At 39.6% G+C, this 22236-nt stretch overlaps 1 long non-coding RNA gene across 1 annotated transcript; it reads right to left on the bottom strand.

Moving 5' to 3' along the window:
- Nucleotides 1–20437: 20437 nt before the first annotated feature.
- Nucleotides 20438–22021, bottom strand: LOC107759711 (uncharacterized). The gene is made up of 2 exons (XR_001642226.2): nt 21596–22021; nt 20438–20955 (listed from the first exon to the last, which is right to left on the bottom strand). It is a non-coding gene; the product is annotated as an uncharacterized LOC107759711 (long non-coding RNA).
- Nucleotides 22022–22236: the final 215 nt, after the last annotated feature.

Here is a 22236-nt window from a genome sequence, read left to right on the forward strand (position 1 = left end):
TCTCAAAATCATATTGCATTAACTTGGTGATCCATTTCAGCTGGTTGCCCGTGTGTAGTTTCTGTTCTAGCAAGAACTTAAGAGATTTTTGGTCTGTCTTGATAATGAAAGGTTTCAATGTCAGGTACTGGGACTATTTGTTTAATGCCAAGACTTATGCTAACAACTGCTTGTCATAACTGATGATGATTGGTGCTGAAAGGATAACCCTTTACTGAGATAGGCAATTGGCTGACCTTCTTGCATCAATACAGCTCCAATGCCTACATTACAGGCATCAGTTTTGTCACACCTCCTTTTTCCCGAAGGTATAGGGAGTTTTTCCAATTAAAGTGACATAAATCGAAATGGAATTATTTATTCATTCAGAGTCGCCACTTGGAATAATTTACGGTGTCCCAAGTTACCGGTTCATTTTAGAATCCCAAATCGAGAAAATTTGACTCTATTTTTTGGTCTGCGAATACAGAAGACTGGGTAAGGAATTCTGTTAATCCGGGAGAAGGTGTGAGGCACTCCCGGATTCTGTGATTTTAGCACGGTCGTTTAACTATTAATAATTGGTCTAATTATCTGATTTAGACATATTTAAAATCTATTGTGCATTTTTATCTTCTAACCGCTTTTAATTATTTATGAAATTATTTTTGGAACAAGTCACGATGTCGTACACTTGCCGTTTTGATACACATTGCAAACCGCGCCACATGAAATGCACCCGCGATTTACGACATATTTATTTTTATTATTATTCGAAATTATGATCGGGTCACATGAAATACATACCCGAATCGGGGATTATGTGTCATGACTATGCCACGGGAACCGTACCTATAATCACAATTATTTAATATTAATTTCGACTAAAGAAAGCTACGATGTTTGAAGTAATCCTATACATTGTTTGAGATGATTGTAAACAGTTGTAGATCATGGAATTCGTTTGTTGCTTTAACTTGACAAAGAATTATAAAGTTCTGCCTTCCATTTTAAAAGGAAACGAAGGTTATTAATAACCAAGTTTCAGACATACTCATCATCTGGGATTAAGTTTCATATGATGCCCAATATAATAAAAGGGAAATCAATTCAAAAAGGGTTCAACTACATGAATTTTCTAGACCCCATGCTCATTAATTCCTAACATATTTTCGTGTATTTGGCCAAACCCAATTCCTAAAGCATGCGTAAAATATTTAATTATCTAATGGGCTGGCCAACCCAAACCCACAACCCGAGTCATTAAGACAAAATCAAATAAACATACAAAGACCAAATAGCTAGAACAAAGAAACGAGAAAATGACAGTAGACAAATATAACAAGATAATATGACGAGAGCCATCAGATTTCCGTTTGAACCCAACTGCCACCCACTTATTCTAAATGACTCAAAACATTCCAAGGATTTCAAGCTTAGTCACTTAGCACGTACGGTACTACTTTATCAATAAGAAACCACTTCCTCAACAAGAAAACCAATATATTTACGTGCCATGGAAAGATAATCTATATGATCTAACTTAAACACATTAAGAGCGCACCTCAATACATGTTTAAAAGGAAGAACCTGCACATAACTATCCCAGGAATTAGACTTACGAAATTGGGACAAACATATGAACTATCAAACCAATATTCAGAGACACACATAATAAGAAAGCTAATGGATTGCCATTTCAGTTGAAACTTACTAGAAAACTCATGAACATCACAAGGGAATCCCTCAAAAAGAAAGTATACAGCCTGCTTGATTCATGAAGCTATTTCACCACTATATCTAGCATATGACCTCAATTAAAGCAGCAAGCAGTCACTTGAAATTTTAGGATTTGAATTGCGCAATATTTCATTATTGTTACGCCTTTAGGAGAGAAACTGCATATACCGAGCAAGAGTCCAAATATTTTCGTACAAAACTCAAAGAGTGAAGCCGAATAATCAAGAACTATCAACAAGACGCAGTTCCTCTATAAACACTCACAAGTTCATCAAAACCTCAGTCCTTTATATCGAAAACAGACATATCTGAGTTTAAACGATGTCTAAATGAACTAAGGAAGCTAAATGCTCTCATATATGACATGAAAATTCAATCAGACCAGCTCTTAAAATTCGATTTCAATTTGCCCTAGGAGAAACAAACAATCAATTTAAATAATGTTTCACCGATCATTTAAACCGTCAAAAATAGACGTCGATCTAATATTTAATACACGGTCATCAATCTGACATCAAAAGATCAAACAAGCTGATTGCGGCAAATGAGATCAAATTTCACAAAAAATATTAAAGTGACTAAACCGATCAGTAGCAGATAAAGAACATTAGGGAAGAACCAACAAAGACACTCCAACATACTTATGAAATCATAGAGGGGGCATTCGACTGATTCATGACTCACTTGCTAATTATACAACTAACCAACTCAAGTCGAACATATCGAAAACTAAGCATTTAGGTCGGGAACAATTCGATAGAACACTAAGACGATTTTCATGAATGAAAAAGAAGCATACTCGAGTCAATTCCTAACACCCAAGTCTCGTCATATTTAAATCCACACAAAAAAAAAAAACAGAATGAGAAAGCAACTATTTTCAAGCTTCATGTATATAACCATGGAAGAACAGATGCTCAGCTACATACCTGATGATAGCAAAAATATACAAAGAAAATAAATCTCTGAATGTTGAGGAAAATATCAGCACGAACAGCAGAAACCAAACCAAAACAGCTTCAAAAGGCCACTTCCAAAATCCAAAGAGAACCCAGAAAAACTACTGAAATAGTATGAATTCGAATCTCTTTTTTTTTTTTTTAAACTGTTTTTTTTTTAGTTTTTAAGATATTTTCTGAACCAAAATGAGAATGGGGAATTTTTTTTTTTTTTTGAAAGAAAAGTGGAGAGTCAGAAGATCCTTCTTTCTTTCCAAAAATGCATAGCATCCAAAAAAATCCCACTATCTATAGGGAAGGTCCCCTTTTTATACTAAAAATTAAGGAATCCCTTTTAACATGTGCCATCCCTAAAAATAGGGAAAAAAAACATCTTCTAAAACCGAATTGGACAGCTGTCCCTTTTCAGATATTTTTTTTTTTTTCAGCTCTTTTACTTCTAGTTTTTGCTCAAAAGTCCCAAAACTCTGACCTCTTTTAGTTTTTTTTTTTTGGCTAATGAGTCCTTTCCTTATCCTCTAGAACCTTCTTAATTGGTTACAGAAAATATTCCCTTAATTTTAATCCCTAAACTACCCTGCAAGATCCTTGTATTTACACCTCTTGTAGAAATGTAACCCTACTGATTAATGAACTACTGGGCTTGGGTCGAAATTAGAGCAAGATTTGGGTCGCTGATCACTGGCCTAGTTTTAAAATAAACTAAATAGCCTCTTTCTTTCCTAGTCTAAATATTTTCTAAATTGATCAATCTAATTCTAATTAAAGCTAACTTTGCGAAATTAACCTAACTATCTATTTTCTAACAATTAACTAATTACTTAGCAAACAAATACATGTAAAATCACTAATGTATTTTTGTATTTTAATAATGCAAACTAAATGTTAATAATGCAAGTAAAAATATAAGAATGCAAAAAGCAAAAAGAGAAAAAATATTTTTTGATCATTTTCATGATTCGAAATGCTACTAAAACATGCTAAAAGTGCAAATGAATGCCAAACAAATAAAAGTAAAAATTCTTAAAATTCTACAAAAGTCACTAAAACTATTTTTTGAATATTTTGGGAGTAATTTCCTATGCGGGGCAAAAATTAAGTGCTCACAGCTGCCCCTCTTTGCTCGGAAACATGAAGAGTTTTCGGACAAAGATAAAGTGAGCAATCATGAATAATTTTTGCCCATTGTATACTCCATGGGAAGCGTTTTGAAAATGTTTGACCGAACCTTACTTCGGAGGTTGCCTACATATCCTTGGCTATAAAGGAATCAGGTTAGTGTAGTTCTGGAAGTTTTGGTAGCTGGGCCTACCGAGAAGCTGTGTTTTCACTGCTGTTGCTGCTACTACTGATTGCTGAGCCCCTTATTACACCAAAATTAAAATGAAAAGAAACTAAACAAGCTTATCAGCTATGAGTTACAAAATTCCTGTCTATAAGTCTTCTGCAACTTGATCTTGAATTTTCTACAGTCTTGTTGTGCATCTCGAACTGTCAACTCTCCATCTTGAGGCGAGCTCCTGCTACTTCTAACTTGAATCGACCCTATTCTTTAGGCGGGCTCCTTCTACTGACTTAAAATTTGAAATGACTCTGAAAACACTTCCCTCGTTATCCAAGTGGGCGCTTGTTACTAACTTGAACTCGAAATAAATTCCCTCATTTTTCAGGTGGGTGCCTGCCAATGACTTGGGCTTGAAATAAATTCCCTCATTTTCCAGATGAGCGTCTTCTAATACCTCGAACTTGAAATAAATTCCCTCATTCTCCAGGTGGGCGCCTGCCAGTAACTTGAACTTGAAATGAATTCCCTCATTCTCCAGGTGAGCGCCTGCCAATGACTTAAAATTTGGAATAAATTCCCTCATTCTCCAGGTGGGTACCTGATGACTTAAAACTTGAAACGAATTCCCTCATTCTCCAGGTGGGCGCCTGCTGACTTAAACTTGAAATGAATTTCCTCTTTCTCCAGGTGGGTGCCTGAGGACTTAAAACTTGAAATGAATTCCCTCGTTCTCTAGGTGGGCGCCTGCCAATGACTTAAAACTTGAAATGAATTCTCTCATTCTCTAGGTGGGCGCCTCATGCTGGCTAAAACTTTAAATAAATTCCCTTGTGCTGTAGGTGGGCGCCTGATAACTCAAAACATGAAATAATTTCCCTCGTTTTCCAGGTGGGCGCCTGATGCTGACTTAACTCAAAATAAATTCCCTCATTCTCCAAATGGGAACCTGCCAATGACTTGAACTTGAAATAAACTCCCTCGTTCTCCAGGTGGGCGCCTGATGACTTAAAACTTGAAATGAATTCCTTCATTCTCTAGGTGGGCGCCCGCTGACTTAAACTTGAAATTAATTCCCTCATTCTCCAGGTGGGTGCCTGAGGACTTAAAACTTGAAATGAATTCCCTCGTTTTCCAGGTGGGCACCTGATGCTGGCTAAAACTTTAAATTAATTCCCTCGTTCTGCAGGTGGGTTCCTGATAACTCAACACATGAATTAATTTCCCTCGTTTTCCAAGTGGGCGCCTGATGCTGACTTAACTCAAAATAAATTCCCTCATTCTCCAGGTGGGCGCTGCCAATGACTTGAACTTGAAATAAATTCCCTCGTTCTCGCGCTTGATGACTTAAAACTTGAAATGAATTCCCTCATTCTCCAGATGGGTGCCTGCTGACTTAAACTTGAAATGAATTCCCTCGTTCTCCAGGTGGGTGCCTGAGGACTTAAAACTTGAAATGAATTCCCTCGTTCTCTAGGTGGGCACCTACCAATGACTTAAAACTTGAAATAAATTCTCTCGTTCTCTAGGTGGGCGCTTCATGCTGGCTAAAACTTTAAATAAATTCCCCTGTTCTGCAGGTGGGCGCCTGATAACTCAAAACATGAAATAATTTCCCTCGTTTTCCAGGTGGGCGCCTGATGCTGACTTAACTCAAAATAAATTCCCTCATTCTCCAAATGGGAACCTGCCAATGACTTGAACTTGAAATAAACTCCCTCGTTCTCCAGGTGGGCGCCTGATGACTTAAAACTTGAAATGAATTCCTTCATTCTCTAGGTGGGCGCCTGCTGACTTAAACTTGAAATTAATTCCCTCATTCTCCAGGTGGGTGCCTGAGGACTTAAAACTTGAAATGAATTCCCTCGTTCTCCAGGTGGGCACCTGATGCTGGCTAAAACTTTAAATTAATTCCCTCGTTCTGCAGGTGGGTTCCTGATAACTCAACACATGAATTAATTTCTCTCGTTTTGCAAGTGGGCGCCTGATGCTGACTTAACTCAAAATATATTCCCTCATTCTCCAGGTGGGCGCCTGCCAATGACTTGAACTTGAAATAAATTCCCTCGTTCTCGCGCTTGATGACTTAAAACTTGAAATGAATTCCCTCATTCTCCAGATGGGCGCCTGCTGACTTAAACTTGAAATCAATTCCCTCGTTCTCCAGGTGAGTGCCTGAGGACTTAAAACTTGAAATGAATTCCCTCGTTCTCCAGGTGGGCGCCTGCCAATGACTTAAAACTTGAAATGAATTCTCTCGTTCTCTAGGTGGGCGCCTCATGCTGGCTAAAACTTTAAATAAATTCCCTTGTTCTGCAGGTGGGCGCCTGTGATCACAACAACATAGACAAAACAGGAAAAATTTTCTGCCCCAGTTTGTAGCACGAACATTCATTGAGTGTTGGTTGAATTCCATTATCTAGGAGGGTCCTGAAAATTTAAAACTAGATCTCATTATCCAGGAGGGTCCTGAAAATCTGAAATTAAATCTCATTTTCCAGGAGGGTCCTGAAAATATAAAACTGAACTTATCTGGAACATGCTTTCCTCATGGAGTATCCCTACACATCAAACAAAATTTCTTGCCCTTGTTTCACTCAAAGAAAATTTTGCCAGTTTAAAATGTGGTGGTTAGTTTGTGGCATCCTTGTTGAAGGTATCTGCTTCTGCCGCTACCACGCTTCGTTCTGCTTAGCTGCTTCGGTTAACAAAAAATTGTTTGATGTTTTGATCGAACCTCGACCACAGAAACCCTCTCAATCTGAATCCCTTACACTCAACTTGTTATATGGCCTCTTTATTCAGACAATTGTTGAACCTCTGCATTTCCTTGAATTTCCGAATCACCCTATCACCCGAACTTCAATTATCACCTTATTGCTCATTCTAAATCATGTTACTTGTGATGTGCTTTGGCCGAACTTTGCCTTGTGCAATTAGAAGCTGGTAATAGGCTTTAAAGTCCTTTCTTGCTTGCTTAACAAAGACTCACTTGAAAGAGACCTAGAAAAATAGACCCAAAAGAAACGAAGCGAAGTGACTTCGAGAATTAGGAATAAAAAGGAAAAAACAGAGATGACTATTTGAAGGAAAATGGAAAAGAAACTTATCTGAATGAAGCAACTGTCTGCAATGATCATGAATGCATTTTAGATTGATCAGTCTAATCCATCCAACTAATCACATTTCAGTTCATTCATGTCTTTATACTTCAAAACCAGGGTTTTCATAATTCAATTTCTCTGTAAAGTCATGAACCTCATTCGGCTTGTAATGACCCGAGGGGTTTTCACCAGTAAGCCTCTCTCATTTGCTCCTCTCTCAACTCACTGTATCCTTACAGTTCCCGTAAGGGTTTTTACCAATAAGATTCGCTCATTTGAATTTTTTCTCGACTCACTATCGCCCTATGGTGCCCGTGAGGGTTTATACCAATAAGACTCTCTCATTTATTCACTTTTTCTTGTGCCCATGAACAAAGGTGCTACCCATGATGTAAATCATACCTCCATCTCACTTGACTTGGCATCCTCAAAGTTGATCAGAAGGTTTTTTTTGGGACTGTAGTGTAGGTTTTGGACAGGGTTAGAAAGAAATGGTGGCATGTAGGCTAAAAATAATTTAAGATGAAGGGGTTCAAAATTATAACTTTTGAAATCAGATCTGTTTACAAAACTAAAACTTCTGCCCCAGTTTCTTCGAATTTGGGGGATTTTGGATTTTTATTTTGATGGGACCGAACCGTGTAAGGTTGCCTACGTATCCTTGAAAGGAATCAGGTCAAACGTAGTTCAAACATAAGAATTTTGTTTTTGTTACTTTGCTTTTCTTTTTTCTTCTTCTTCTTCTATCTTTTATCTTTTCTTTCTTCTTTTTTTTCTTTTTTTTCCTTTCTCTTTTTTTTTGTTCTTTTCTATCTCTAACTCTACTTCTGATTCCAAAATAGGGGTATGAAAGAAAATAAATGAGGCTAAAAAAGGGGTAACAAAGGATAAAAGTGTTTGGGGTAGCAGAATAAAATGCCTTCGTCGTTCCAACTTTGAACATGCCAAGTACAAAATGCAATTGAAGATAAGCAAGGAAATCATACATAATATCTCTTGACTGCATCAGAATTGATAGCCATATCTACACATTTGCCTTCTATATCTGTTAAATACAAGGCACCATTAGGCAACACTTTTGACACAATGAGCGGCCCCTGCCAGTTTGGGGCGAACTTGCCTTTAGCTTCAGCCTGATGTGGAAGGATGCGTTTCAATACCAGCTGACCCACTTCAAATTTTCGGGGACGCACCTTCTTGTTGTATACTCTTGCCATTCTTTTCTGATACAATTGACCATGACATACTACTGCCAATCTTTTTTCATCAATCCAACTCAATTGCTCTAGCCGGGTTTTGACCCACTCATCATCATCAATTTCAACTTCAGCAACGATCTGCAGGGATGGAATCTCAACTTTCGTAGGTATAACTGCCTCAGTTCCATATACCAGCAAATAAGGAGTTGCACCTACTAAAGTGCGAACAATAGTGCGATAACCCAGTAAAGCAAAAGGTAACTTTTCATGCCATTGCCTGGAACCTTGCACCATCTTATGAAGTATCTTCTTTACGTTCTTGTTAGCTGCGTCAATAGCTCCGTTTGCCTTAGGACGATATGGAGTGGAGTTTCGATGCATAATCTTGAACTGTTGGCATACCTCTTTCATCAAATATCTGTTGAGGTTAGCAGCATTGTATGTGATGATTACCTTGGGAACTCTGAACCGGCAAATGATATTTACATGAACAAAATCTACCACCGCCTTCTTGGTCACAGACTTGAAAGTTACAGCTTCGACCCACTTGGTAAAGTAATCAATGGCCACCAGAATAAACCTATGCCCGTTTGACATTGCCGGCTCAACTGGTCCAATGATATCCATGCCCCAAGCAACGAAGGTCCAAGGTGTAGAGATTGTGTGCAATTCAGATGGCGGGGAATGAATCAAATCACCGTGCCCCTGGCATTGATGACATTTGCGAACAAAGATGATGCAATCTCGTTCCTTGGTGAGCCAATAATAACCTGCTCGAAGGATCTTCTTTGCCAAGGCATACCCACTCATATACTGCCCGCAAACTCCGGAATGCACTTCAGTCATGATAGTCGAAGCTTGTTTAGCATCTATGCACCTTAGTAATCCTAGATCTGGAGTCCTCTTGTACAAGATTCCACCACTTAAGAAAAATCCACCGGCCAAACGTAGAATGGTTCTCTTTTGATCACTTGTGGCATGTACCGGATATACCCCTGACTTGATGTATTCCTTGACATCGTGGAACCAAGGTTCACCATCAATTTTTTTCTTCAACCACATTACAATAAGCGTGATGATCATGGACTTGGATATGCAGAGGGTCGACATAAGTCTTATCCGGATTGACTCTAGAGTAGCCAAGGCGTCGGCGATCTCATTATGAATCCTAGGAATATGCCTGAATTCTATTGACCTAAATCGTTGACAAAGATCATGCAGACATTGTTGATATGGTACGAGCTTCAAATCCCGAGTTTCCCATTCTCCCTAAATCTGGTGAACCAACATATCTGAATCTCCCAAAACCAATATTTCCTGAACTCCCATGTTTATAGCTAGCCTCAAACCAAGAATGCATGCCTTGTATTCAGCCATGTTGTTGGTGCAATAAAATCGAAGCTAAGCTGTTACGGGGTATTGACACCTTGTTTCAGAAATGAGTACAACCCCTATTCCGACGTCTTTCATGTTAGCATCTCCATCAAAGAAGAGTTTCCAACCGGGCTTTTCCTTATGGTCAACCTCGTCAACATACATTACCTCATCATCAGGAAAATAAGTCTTCAATGGTTCATACTCTTCATCCACCGGATTCTCGGCCAAGTGGTCGGCCAAGGCTTGGGCTTTCATCGCGGTCCGGGTCACATAGATGATGTCAAATTCTGTGAGTAAAATCTGCCACTTTGCAAGTCTTCCTGTGGGCATAGGCTTCTGAAAGATATACTTTAGAGGATCCATGCGAGAAATGAGGTAAGTAGTGTAGGACGACAGATAATGCTTCAACTTTTGTGCTACCCAGGTCAGGGCGCAACACGTCTTTTCAAGAAGAGTATACTTAACCTCATAAGGGGTGAACTTTTTGCTGAGATAATAAATGGCTTGCTCTTTCTTGCCTGTGATGTCGTGTTGACCCAGTACACAACCAAAAGAATTATCCAGGACTATCAGATAGAGAATAAAAGGTCTCCCATGCTCTGGCGGGACCGGCACAGGTGGGTTTGACAGGTACCTCTTGATCTTATCAAATGCTTCCTGACACTCGTCAGTCCACTTAACCACATCATTCTTCTTCAACAACCTAAAAATGGGCTCACAAGTCGTTGTGAGTTGAGCAATAAATTTGCTGATGTAGTTTAACCTCCCGAGCAGGCTCATCACCTCAGTTTTATTCTTTGGCGGTGGTAATTCTTGGATGGCCTTGATTTTTGACGGGTCCAACTCAATACCGCATCGACTGACTATGAATCCCAACAGTTTCCTGGACGGGACACCGAATGCACATTTTGCCGGATTGAGCTTGAGGTTATACCTGCGGAGCCTTTGGAAAAACTTTCTCAAATTCCTAACATGGTCGGACTGCGTCTTTGACTTTATGATCACATCATCTACATAAACCTTAATTTCCTTGTGTATCATGTCATGAAATATAGTAGTCATTGCCCTCATGTAAGTTGCCCCAGCATTCTTCAAACCGAATGGCATTACCCGATAGCAGTATGTCCCCCATGGCGTGATGAATGCTATCCTTTCTGCGTCTTCTTCATCCATCAAGATCTAGTGATATCCCATATAGCAATCCACAAAAGACCCGATCTCATGCTTGGCACAATTGTCAATCATAATGTGGATGTTCGGCAATGGAAAGTTATCCTTTGGACTTGACTTGTTGAGATCATGATAATCAACACATACCCTAGTCTTACCATCCATCTTTGGTACTAGCACAACATTAGTTAACCAAGTGGGATATCGAGTGACCCGAATGAACTTTGCGTCAAGCTGCTTTGTGATTTCTTCTTTGATCTTCACACTCATGTCAGTCTTGAACTTCCTTAACTTTTGCTTGACTGGAGGGAATGCCGGATCAGTTGGCAATTTATGAACTACCAAATCAGTGTTCAAACCAGGCATGTCGTCATACGACCATGCAAAAACATCTTTATATTCAAACAGTGCTTTGATTATTTCTTCCTTGATTTGCGGTTCCAGACGCACACTTATCTTGGTTTCCCCGATCTTATCTTGATCTCCTAAATTGATTGCTTCAATTTCATTCAGATTAGGCTTGGGTTTTTCTTCAAAGTGATTTAGTTCTCTACTGATTTCCTGAAATGCTGCTTCTTCATCATATTCTGTTTCATCATCACACTCGACTTCTTAGATTGTTATTTCATAATTAGATTGACTTTTAAGATTTGGCTGAAAATTCCCCATGCATATCATGTCATTGAAATCAGCATAAAAAGAACTGTGCAGAAAAAAGAAACAAAAATAAAAATGAAACGCTATAAGGAATAATGGAAAACGGGAGATTATATTTCATTGAAAATAAAAGGATAGAAGGGTTTGTACATCAAAACAAGCAAAAATAAAAATCTGGATTACAACCCTGGAATAACCTAGATGACAGAAAAGAAAACAAAGCAAACTACCAAAACTCCTTTCGGGTGGGGAGAAGAGTAGCTTTCCAATTGCTAAGCTTCACATTTGGCCCAACAAGCTGCACATCGGCATTACTGGAACCTTCCCTGATTTTTACCATATTAACCTCATCAAATAGACTCTGGAACCTCTTGATCAGCTCTTCATCAAAGTCGACCATAGGTTTGGGACCGCTGATATTGGGCGTTTTGTGACCCCTGGCTTGATAAAAGACTTGGAAATATGTGGAACAGGATTAGGAAGTGACCATGCCTTCCTTTTCGAATTTTTAGCCCTTTTCATGTCCTTCCATGTGAGTGTGAATCCCAAACCAAATGTACCAAAACTTTCACGTGGACACACCGAATGCGCAATATCCTGCAGAGACGAACCCAGACCTTTGCTTGGCACAAAACTATTCTTCAACATTTCATTTGCTACCATGACGGACGTGGAGGGTAGCTTCGGACCTGGAATGCATTCTCCCTCAGGAATCTTCTCGACAGACACTGTTTTGAATATTTGGTAAACCCAAGGCCCTTTATCATCTTCAACTTCAATAAATGGAACAGTTGTGTCATTGTAAGCAGATAAGTTCTCATCACCGTGCACAACTATTTCCTGCCTGTCCCATTCGAACTTTACCATTTGATGCAGAGAAGACGGGATTGCCTTGGCAGCATGTATCCAGGGCCTGCCCAACAACAAGTTGTAGGAGACAGCCACATCTAGCACTTGGAACTCCATAGTGAACTCAACCGGTCCTATTGACAATTCGAGCATTATATCACCAACAGAATCCTTCCCTCCTCCATCAAAGCCTCAAACATATACATTGTTCATGTGGATCCTTTCAGTTCCGATCTTCAACTTTTGCAAAATGGACAGAGGGAAAATATGTGCACTAGAACCGTTATCAACCAGTACCCTTGAGACAACAGAATCCTCGCACTTCACTGTGAGATAAAGAGCTCGGTTGTGTTCTGTACCCTCCATAGGAAGTTCATCATCTAAGAAAGTGATCCTATTTGCTTCGAAAATCTTGTTAGCAATCTTTTCCAAGTGGTTCACCGTGATCTTATCAGGAACATGGGCCTCATTCAAAATCTTCATCAGGGCTTTGCGGTGTTCATCTGAATGTATCAGCAAAGACAAAAGAGAGATCTGAGCTGGTGTTTTCCTTAACTGCTCTACAATGGAATAGTCTTGCATTTTCATCTTTTTAGGAACTCTTCAGCCTCTTCTTCGGTGACCGGCTTCTTTACTGGGATGTGGCCATCCTTGAACGGCTTGGCTTTCCTCAGTTCTTCTTGGGTAAAACATCTCCCATAACGATTCAGTCCTCTAGTTTCATTGACTTCTTCCTCTACTTCTTTTCCTTTATATGTTACTATCACCTATTTGTAATTCCACGGGACAGCCTTTGTGTCAACCATTGGTAACTGGGTCACTGGCTTAATAATAACGGGGGTAATACGAGCCCCTTCCACGATTATGACAGGCTTGCCCGGGATCCCTGGCACGACCACTTTTTGCTTTTCCTGGTTCGCTTTTACATGAATTAGAGGCCCTTCACAACCAATACAGATGGCTTCACGTAGAGAGTGCTTAGCTTCTCCAAGACCCCTTTAACTATCAAAGGCATTTCTTTTGCAGAATCTAGAGCCTTAACTGAATTACTTTCGCCAGCACAGATCATCATGATAGACTTGGAAGAAATCTTGGGCTCCCCATCCTTATGAACTATCTCAATCATATGTGTCTCTGCTTGGGCCGGCAAAGGATTTTGGTTGATGTTTGGCGCCTCCGGGCTCTGGACCACAATTTGATTTGTATCAATAAGCTCTTGGATCGCCCTCTTCAAATGCCAACACTTCTCTGTGTCGTGCCTTGGGGCATCAGAACAATATGCACATCTGAGGGAATAATCAAGGTTCCTTGGAGGTGGATTTGGTGTCTTTGGCTCAATCGTCCTCAAAACATCCAACTGCCTCAACCTTTGAAACAAACTGGTATACGACTCTCTAAGAGGGGTGAAGGTTTCTTTCCGCTGTTGTCTCTCTTTTCTATAATCTGGCCTTTGTCGAAAGCTTGGACCAGTAATGTTTCGGTATGGTTGTGGGGGTGGGTAAGGATTGTGTGGAGTTGGAGCACGCCATTGCGGGTAAGGAGGGGGTTGTGCATATGACTCTGTGTGGTGAACATGGTATTGGGGTGGTCTGACTGAATATTGAGGGTCTTGTGGTGGGAAATAATGTTGGGATGGATTATATGGAGCTTGGGTGTAGGCTTGAGGTTTGGGTTGAGGTTGGGTGTACTGGTGAGGCGAACCCCTTGGGCCACGCCATGATCCAGAGACAAACATAGTGACATCATCTTTCTTCTTTTTGCCTAACAGGCTTCCGGTGCCACTTTGAATTGCCTGTGTGGTTGCTTTTATGGCAGAGTAGCTCATGATCTTGATTGACTTGAGTCTCTCTTCCACCATTCCTCCCATTTTTACCACATTGTTGAAGGACTTACCTATGGCTGAGATCAAATGGCCAAAGTAAGTAGGCTCTAGGGCTTGAAGAAAGTACTCGACCATCTCATTTTCTTCCATTGGAGGATTGACCCGTGCAACTTGTTCTCTCCATCTGAAACCATATTCCCTAAAGCTCTCACTGGGCTTCTTCTCTACCTTGGTCAAAGATAGGCAATTCGGGACAATGTCTATATTGTACTGAAAGTGCCGAGCAAAGGCCTGAGCCAAGTCGTTCCATGTGTACCACCTGCTAGCGTCTTGGTGGGTGAACCGTTTCAAAGCCTCCCCACTCAGACTCTGACTGAAATACGCCATTAATAATTCGTCTTTCCCACCGGCGCCTCTCATCTTGCTACAACAGCCTCTCAAATGGGCCACGGGATCTCCATGTCCATCGTACAGGTCAAACTTGGGCATCTTGAACCCAGCGGGTAGTTGGACATCTGGGAATAAGCATAAATTCTTGTAAGCCACACTTACTTAGCTTCCTATCCCATGCATGTTCTTCAAAGATTGCTCTAAACTCTTCACTTTCCTGAATATCTCATCCTGCTCCATGTTCCGGGATGGTTTCTCAGTTTCAACAGGAGGTTCAAAGTGAGGGGTGTAGGAATAGGGATCCGTGATTTTGAAAGTTGGTTCTGGAGCAAAATATTGGATATCTGGAGCTTGAAACGCAGGTTTACTAGAAGATCGGTAGAGGGTAGCTCGTGGAGGGGCTACGAAAACAAGAGCAGGGTATGCGATTGTTTTGGCTGGTGGAGCATGGAAAGTTTGGGACGAGGTGCCGGGGTAGTGGTGGAAAGGGGTAAAACCCAGTGCATGCTGAGGGGAAAGATCAACGGTACTGGGATTCTGGGCTTGTGCCAGTGATGGGATGAAAGCGGGATTTTCTGTGTAGTTAGCGGGGAATGAAGGTGGAGGATGCCCCCTGATCCAGGCTTGATACATTTCTGCCATTTGATGCTTCAACCTGTGGACCTCCTCTTTCAATTCAGACTCCGATTCTACAATCTCCCTCGGCGGGTCAACAACACTCGTGTCCGACTCTTTGCTAGTCATGATTGCCTTGCGCTTTGATCTGGTGTTATAGGGGTGACTTGCCAGGATGCCAATAAACTAACCACCTAAACAGAACCTGTCTTTTTATGCACACACAATAACTTGGTCAGTTTTAAAGCATTTAACAGATAGGGAATCGCATATTGGGGATGCACTGCACCTGAGCAGTTAAACGTTTCTAAATACTTTGCGACGACTTATGTGTTTCATCCCGGCTCTTTTCCCAAATTTCATATCCTGATTTTTTTCCTCTCTCCTTTGCTGTGTTTTGCTCTTTTAATGCTCATTCTCTTTTCTTCCTTTTGTTTGGCCCCTCTTTTCTTTCTCTCCTCCCTTTTTTCTTTTCCTCTCTCTTTTTCTCTCTCTTTTTCTCTTTTTTTCTTGTTTTCTTCTCTTTTTTTTTTATTTTAAAACTATGATCGAATCTTATGGGGATTGCCTACGTATCATGACGCCGCATGAATCAGATCATTACGTAGTTCAGGGATATAAATGCGAAATGAAAGATTTTTTTTTTTTTGGGTTTGTTCAATATTTCATTAATAAAAGACATCTTTTTGGATTTTCTATTACAAGGACTTAAAAGTAGTGATGACTACAAAAGACAAATCTACAGACTCGAAATAAAGCAATAAACAGCCTTGACAAAGACGAACAAAACTCGAGCAAAGTAAAATACAGACTCAAAAACTAAAAAAATCAAAAATACATAAGAGCCTCCACTGGTACTCTGGGGGCTTGCGGGATATCAGCCGGTCTCCGCACGGGCCTACGGGCAATATCTTCTTGAAGGTGGTCTAGGTCAACCATCACCTGTCGAACGAATGTCATCACAAAAGCAAAAAACATAGACTTGGTCATGTCTTCACATTCATGGCATTTCATTACAACATAATCAGCTATCTCTTTAATCCTCATTCTGATGACACCCTTTTCTTGAAGCAAACGTCCAATCTGCTGGGCCCGAGCCTCCAACACTTGTGTATCTTTGTTGTTTTGGTCTTGTAACTGCTGCATGCTTTCTTGTAGTTGGTAAATCAATGCATAGCAATGCTCTCTTTCTGTCTTGAAATCCTTTGTTTGCTTGACCATTTCATTTTCCAGGGCAACCAGCTTTTTCTGTAAAATTGCTACTTCTTTGTCATATTTCTGCTTCAACTGGTGGGCTAATCTAGCATGTTCTTCCGCACTTTTGGCCAACTTTGCTTGAGCATTTAACATGCCCCTTTAGGCCTTTGTCAAGTCAAAACCATAATCATGCACTTTCCGCCTTAGATTGGTTATAATTTTCTCATCTCTCTCACTTCTTACCGGTATCTCGGCGGTTATTTTCATTCTCTGGATTTGGGCTCGAAGAGCTTCATTTTCCCTAGCCAACCTCTTCTTTTCCCCTTCATCTCCAGCTGCCTGCAAACTACTATCAAATTTGATTTTTTCAATTTGTTCTTCTAGTTTGTTTATAGTAGTCCGGTATTCTTTTTCTTTAGCTAACCAAACCCATTGCTCTCGTGCTCCATTGGTGAATTATTGGACATGGGGCCTTTTGACGGGCTGTTCTGGCTCTTGATCGACCCGACTTCTTTTACCATACCATGTGGCGTAGTTGGATCCTACTTCACCCGTGGACAAATCCCGTACTTGAGTCTGTGGCTCCAGGAACCTACATTGGTGCCAAATCTGGCGAACCCTTTCTTCTGGGAATGTGGCTTTTGGGCATAGTTCAATAACCTTTGGACTCAAATCTTCGTCATAGGGGACTGTATGGTATCTGCCCAATTGGCGTACGACCCGATGCGGGGCATATGGCTGAATACTCCGAAGACCCATTAATAAAAGAAAGCACACTCCGGCGGACATGTAAATAACTTCATCGACCGGGAGCCAACTGAAAGTCCACTCAATTCGATTTGCGTTTAAAGAACCCAAATACGCGAACCATGCCTCAGTACCTTCTGGCAACTCATGATCGTTTACCTGCTTTTCATATTCTTCAATGCAATTGAGTCCGGTCAGACCATAGTTCATGTACCCTGGGCGATGACAAAGATGTTCTACCAACCACATTTGTAAAAGCAAGTTGCAACCCTCAAAAAACTTTATCCCAGCTCGACAAACGATTAAAGATCGGTATATTTCTGCGAGAATTATCGGTATGATAGTACTATTAGTATTTTTGACCATAAAGTCGGCCACTCCTGCGAGCCCCAATTCTATATGTCCGTCACTCCTTGGGCATATCAACGTGCCTAAAAATGCCACCACAAAGGCCAAACCCCTGCGTGCTTCCCATTTGTCTTTATTTCTCTGATGATTCAAACCAGTGTCCGGAGCCTCAAATCCGCGGGGGTCCCCATACCGGCTGCATAAGAAACGGAATGTGCAGAATCCTCCGGCTAAATTTTTGTCTTTAACCTGCCGGCTAATACTGAGGAGGTCCAAAAACTTATGAGGGGTTACAGTTCTTGGTGCTACTGGATATTGTTGCCTTAACTTCCCTTCGAAACCAGCATAACATGCTATCTCCTCTAGTGTAGGGTTCAACTCGAAATAAGAGAAGTGGAAAACATTGTGTGTCGGTTCCCAAAACGGTATCAAAGCTTCGATTATATCAACCCTTGATTTAATCACTAGAAGACCAGTGAGCCCACCTAAAGCCTTTGTCACAGAATGCTTGGCGACCTCCCCCAGGTCGTTCCACCACATGTGAAGTCCTAGTGGAATCTCATCTACGACTCGAAAAGGTATATTTTCAACAGTGCTCATCCTGCACATTTTTATTAAGGCGACTGGTGAAAAACAAGTGATTTTTTATATATGTTTTTTTTAATTTTTGACCCCAAAAGAAAGATTATATTTGCAAAATAAAACTCAAACAACTCAAGGCCACCTTTGCAAATATGGCCCTTCAGCCCTTCAGAAATGAAGATTTTAAAGTTGTGCTTGCTAAGTGGCCAAAATTAGAAAAAGAGCCATAGGTGGCTATTCTTGCAAAACAGCCTTTCGGCGTCCCGTCGGGACGTTTCTGGCCATTTGGACAGAAAATGGCATCCCCTAAATTTATTTATGACAAAATGACGCATTATTTATATTTTTTTGTTATTTTTGCAAAAACGGGGCCGGACCCGATGAGGGTTGCCTACGTATCTCACATCCGGTAAGAATCAAACCCGCGTAGTTCGGTTAATTTTGATGCACAGACAAATATGATTTGTTTTGAAATGCTTTTCTCTCTTTGTTTTTGAAATTTTTATAGAGAAACGGTTTTTTTTAATACCGGAATTGTCAAAACCAGGCGTTTTTCTATCCTACCTCACTCTTTGTTTTTTCTCTTCTATTTTTTTTTTTGATTTTGATTTTTTTTTTCTAACTCAAGATGCCGGTCAACATACAAGCCAAGCAAATTAATTTACAAGTAGCACGTAAAGAATGCATCAGGATGGATCTTTTATTTTGGGTACACTTATCCTAGACGGACCCAACCCCTGTGTTGAGTCCCCTAAGTTAAATGCACGTGATGCAAGCAAACGTACCTACTAGGGATCCGACATGAGGCTGTGTTATTCTAAGTTTAAATCCTGGGTGTATTGTTCTAGACCTAGCTTACCCGAGCGGACAACTCGAGCTAATGGGGAGCAGCGTACCGGAAATACAGAAGTTTTACCAGTTTTGTAACTTGTCCGAACCTCATTCTAAAATTAGGATATGACTCTAATAGAAAATAAGCCACGCGAAACGCACGCTCCCCAGAAGATTTAGAAGACTCAGAGAAAAGGAGGGTTTCGTAACAGTTTATATACATTTCACATAATATCATTGCGGTAAAAAGCGACATTTAGCACATTAGTTTCAAACACGTAAAAATCAGATAATAGACAAAAACTATGTATAACAGTTATTCTAAGCTCGAATTCTGAACCCTGAACCAGAAGTTCTGGGTTCTTGTCTCCAGCAGAGTCGCCAGAGCTGTCACACCTCCTTTTTCCCGAAGGGATAGGGAGTTTTTTCAATTAAAGTGACATAAATCGAAATGGAATTATTTATTCATTCAGAGTCGCCACTTGGAATAATTTACGGTGTCCCAAGTCACCGGTTCATTTTAGAATCCCAAATCGAGAAAAAATGACTCTATTTTTTGATCTGCGAACACAGAAAATCGGGTAAGGAATTTTGTTAACCCAGGAGAAGGTGTGAGGCACTCACGGATTCTGTGATTTTAGCACGGTCGCTTAGCTATTAATAATTGGTCTAATTATCTGATTTATACATATTTAAAACCTATTGTGCATTTTTATCTTCTAATCGCTTTTAATTATTTATGAAATTATTTCTGGAACAAGTCACGATATCGTACACTTGCCGTTTTGATACACATTGCAAACCGCGCCACATAAAATACACCCGCGATTTACGACATATTTATTTTTATTATTATTCGAAGTTATAGTCGGGTCACATGAAATGCGTACCCAAATCGGGGATTATGTATCATGACTATGCCACGGGAACCGTACCTATAATCACAATTATTTAATATTAATTTCGACTAAAGAAAGCTACGATGTTTGAAGTAATCCTATACATTGTTTGAGATGATTGTAAACAGTTGTAGATCATGGAATTCGTTTGCTACTTTAACTTGACAAAGAATTATAAAGTTCTGCCTTCCATTTTAAAAGGAAACGAAGGTTATTAATAACCAAGTTTCAGACATACTCATCATTTGGGATTAAGCTTCATATGATGTGAAATATAATAAAAGGGAAATCAATTCAAAATGGGTTCAACTACATGAATTTTCTAGACCCCATGCTCATTACTTCCTAACAAATTTTCGTGTATTTGGCCAAACCCAATTTCTAAAGAATGCGTAAAATATTTAATTATCTAATGGGCTGGCCAACCAAAACCCACAACCCGAGTCATTAAGACAAAATCAAATAAACAAACAAACACCGAATAGCTAGAACAAAGAAACGAGAAAATGACAGCAGACAAATATAACATGATAATATGACGAGAGCCATTAGATTTCCGTTTGAACCCAACTGCCACCCACTTATTCTAAATGACTCAAAACACTCCAAGGATTTCAAGCTTAGTCTCTTAGCACGTACGGTACCACTTTATCAATAAGAAATCACTTCCTCAATAAGAAAACCAATCTATTTACATGTCATGGAAAGATAATCTATATGATATAACTTAAACACATTGAGAGTGCACCTAAATACATGTTTAAAGGAAGAACCTCCACATAACTATCCCAGAAATTAGACTTACGAAATTGGGACAAGCATATGAACTATCAAACAGATAATCAGAGACACACATAATAAGAAAGCTAATGGATTGCCATTTCAGTTCAAACTTACTGGAAAATCCATTAATATCACAAGGGAATCCCCCCAAAAGAAAGTATACAGACTGCTTGATTCATGAAGCTATTTCACCACTATATCTCTCATATGACCTCAATTAAAGCAGAAAGCAGTCACTTGAAGCTTTAGGATTTGAATTGCGCAATATTTCATTATTGTTACGCCTTTAGGAGAGAAACTACATATACCTAGCAAGATTCCAAACATTTTCGTACAAAACTCAAAGAGTGAAGCCGAGCAATCAAGAACTATCAACAAGACGCGGTTCCTCTATAAACACTCACAAGTTCATCAAAACCCCAGTCCTTCATGTCGAAAACAGACATATTTGAGTTTAAACGATGTCCAAATGAACTAAGGAAGCTAAATGCTCTCATATATGACATGAAAATTCAATCAGACCAACTCTTAAAATTCGATTTCAATTTGCCCTAGGAGAAACAAACAATCAATTTAAATAATGTTTCACCGATCATTTAAACCGTAAAAAATAGACGTCGGTCTAATATTTAATACATGGTCATCAATCTGACATCAAAAGATCAAACAAGCTGATTGCGGCAAATGAGATCAAATTTCACAAAAAATGTTAAAGTGACTAAACCGATCAACAGCAGATAAAGAACATTAGGGAAGAACCAACAAAGACACTCCAACATACTTATGAAACCATAGAGGGGGCATTCGATTGATTCATGACTCACTTGCTAATTATACAACTAACCAACTCAAGGCGAACATATCGAAAACTAAGTATTTAGATCGGGAACAATTCGATAGAACACTAAGACGATTTTCATGAATGAAAAAGAAGCATACTCAAGTCAATTCCTAACACCCAAGTCTCGTCATATTTAAATCCACAAAAAAAAAATAGAATGAGAAAGCAACTATTTTCAAGCTTCATGTATATAACCATGGAGGAACAGATGCTCAGCAACATACCTGATGATAGAAAAAATACACATAAAAAATAAATCTCTGAATGTTGAGGAAAATATCAGCACGAACAGCAAAAACCAAACCAAAACAGCTTCATAAGGTCACTTCTAAAATCCAAAGAGAACCCAGAAAAACTACTGAAATAGTATGAATTCGAATCTTTTTTTTTTTTTTGTTATTTTCTAAATCATTTTTTTAGTTTTTAAGATATTTTCTGAAACAAAATGAGAATGAGAAATTTTTTTTTTGAAAGAAAAGTGGAGAGTCATAAGATCCTTCTTTCTTTCCAAAAATGCAGAGCATCCATAAAAATTCCACTATCTATAGGGAGGGTCCCCTTTTTATACTAAAAATCAAGGAATCCCTTTTAACATGTGCCATCCCTAAAAATAGGGAAAAATGCATCTTCTAAAACCGAATTGGACAGCTATCCCTTTTCAGATATTTTCCTTCATTTTTCAGCTCCTTTACTTCTGTTTATTTGCTCAAAAGTCCCAAAAATCTGACCTCTTTTAGTTTTCTTTTTGCTAATTAGTCCTTTCCCTATCCTCTAGAACCTTCTTAATTGGTTACAGAAAATATTCCCTCAATTTTAATTCCTAAACTACCCTGCAAGATCCTTGTATTTACACCTCTTGTGAAAA

The sequence above is a fragment of the Nicotiana tabacum genome, chromosome 17 (assembly GCF_000715075.1).
Source record: "Nicotiana tabacum cultivar K326 chromosome 17, ASM71507v2, whole genome shotgun sequence".
Classification (NCBI taxonomy): Eukaryota; Viridiplantae; Streptophyta; class Magnoliopsida; order Solanales; family Solanaceae; genus Nicotiana; species Nicotiana tabacum.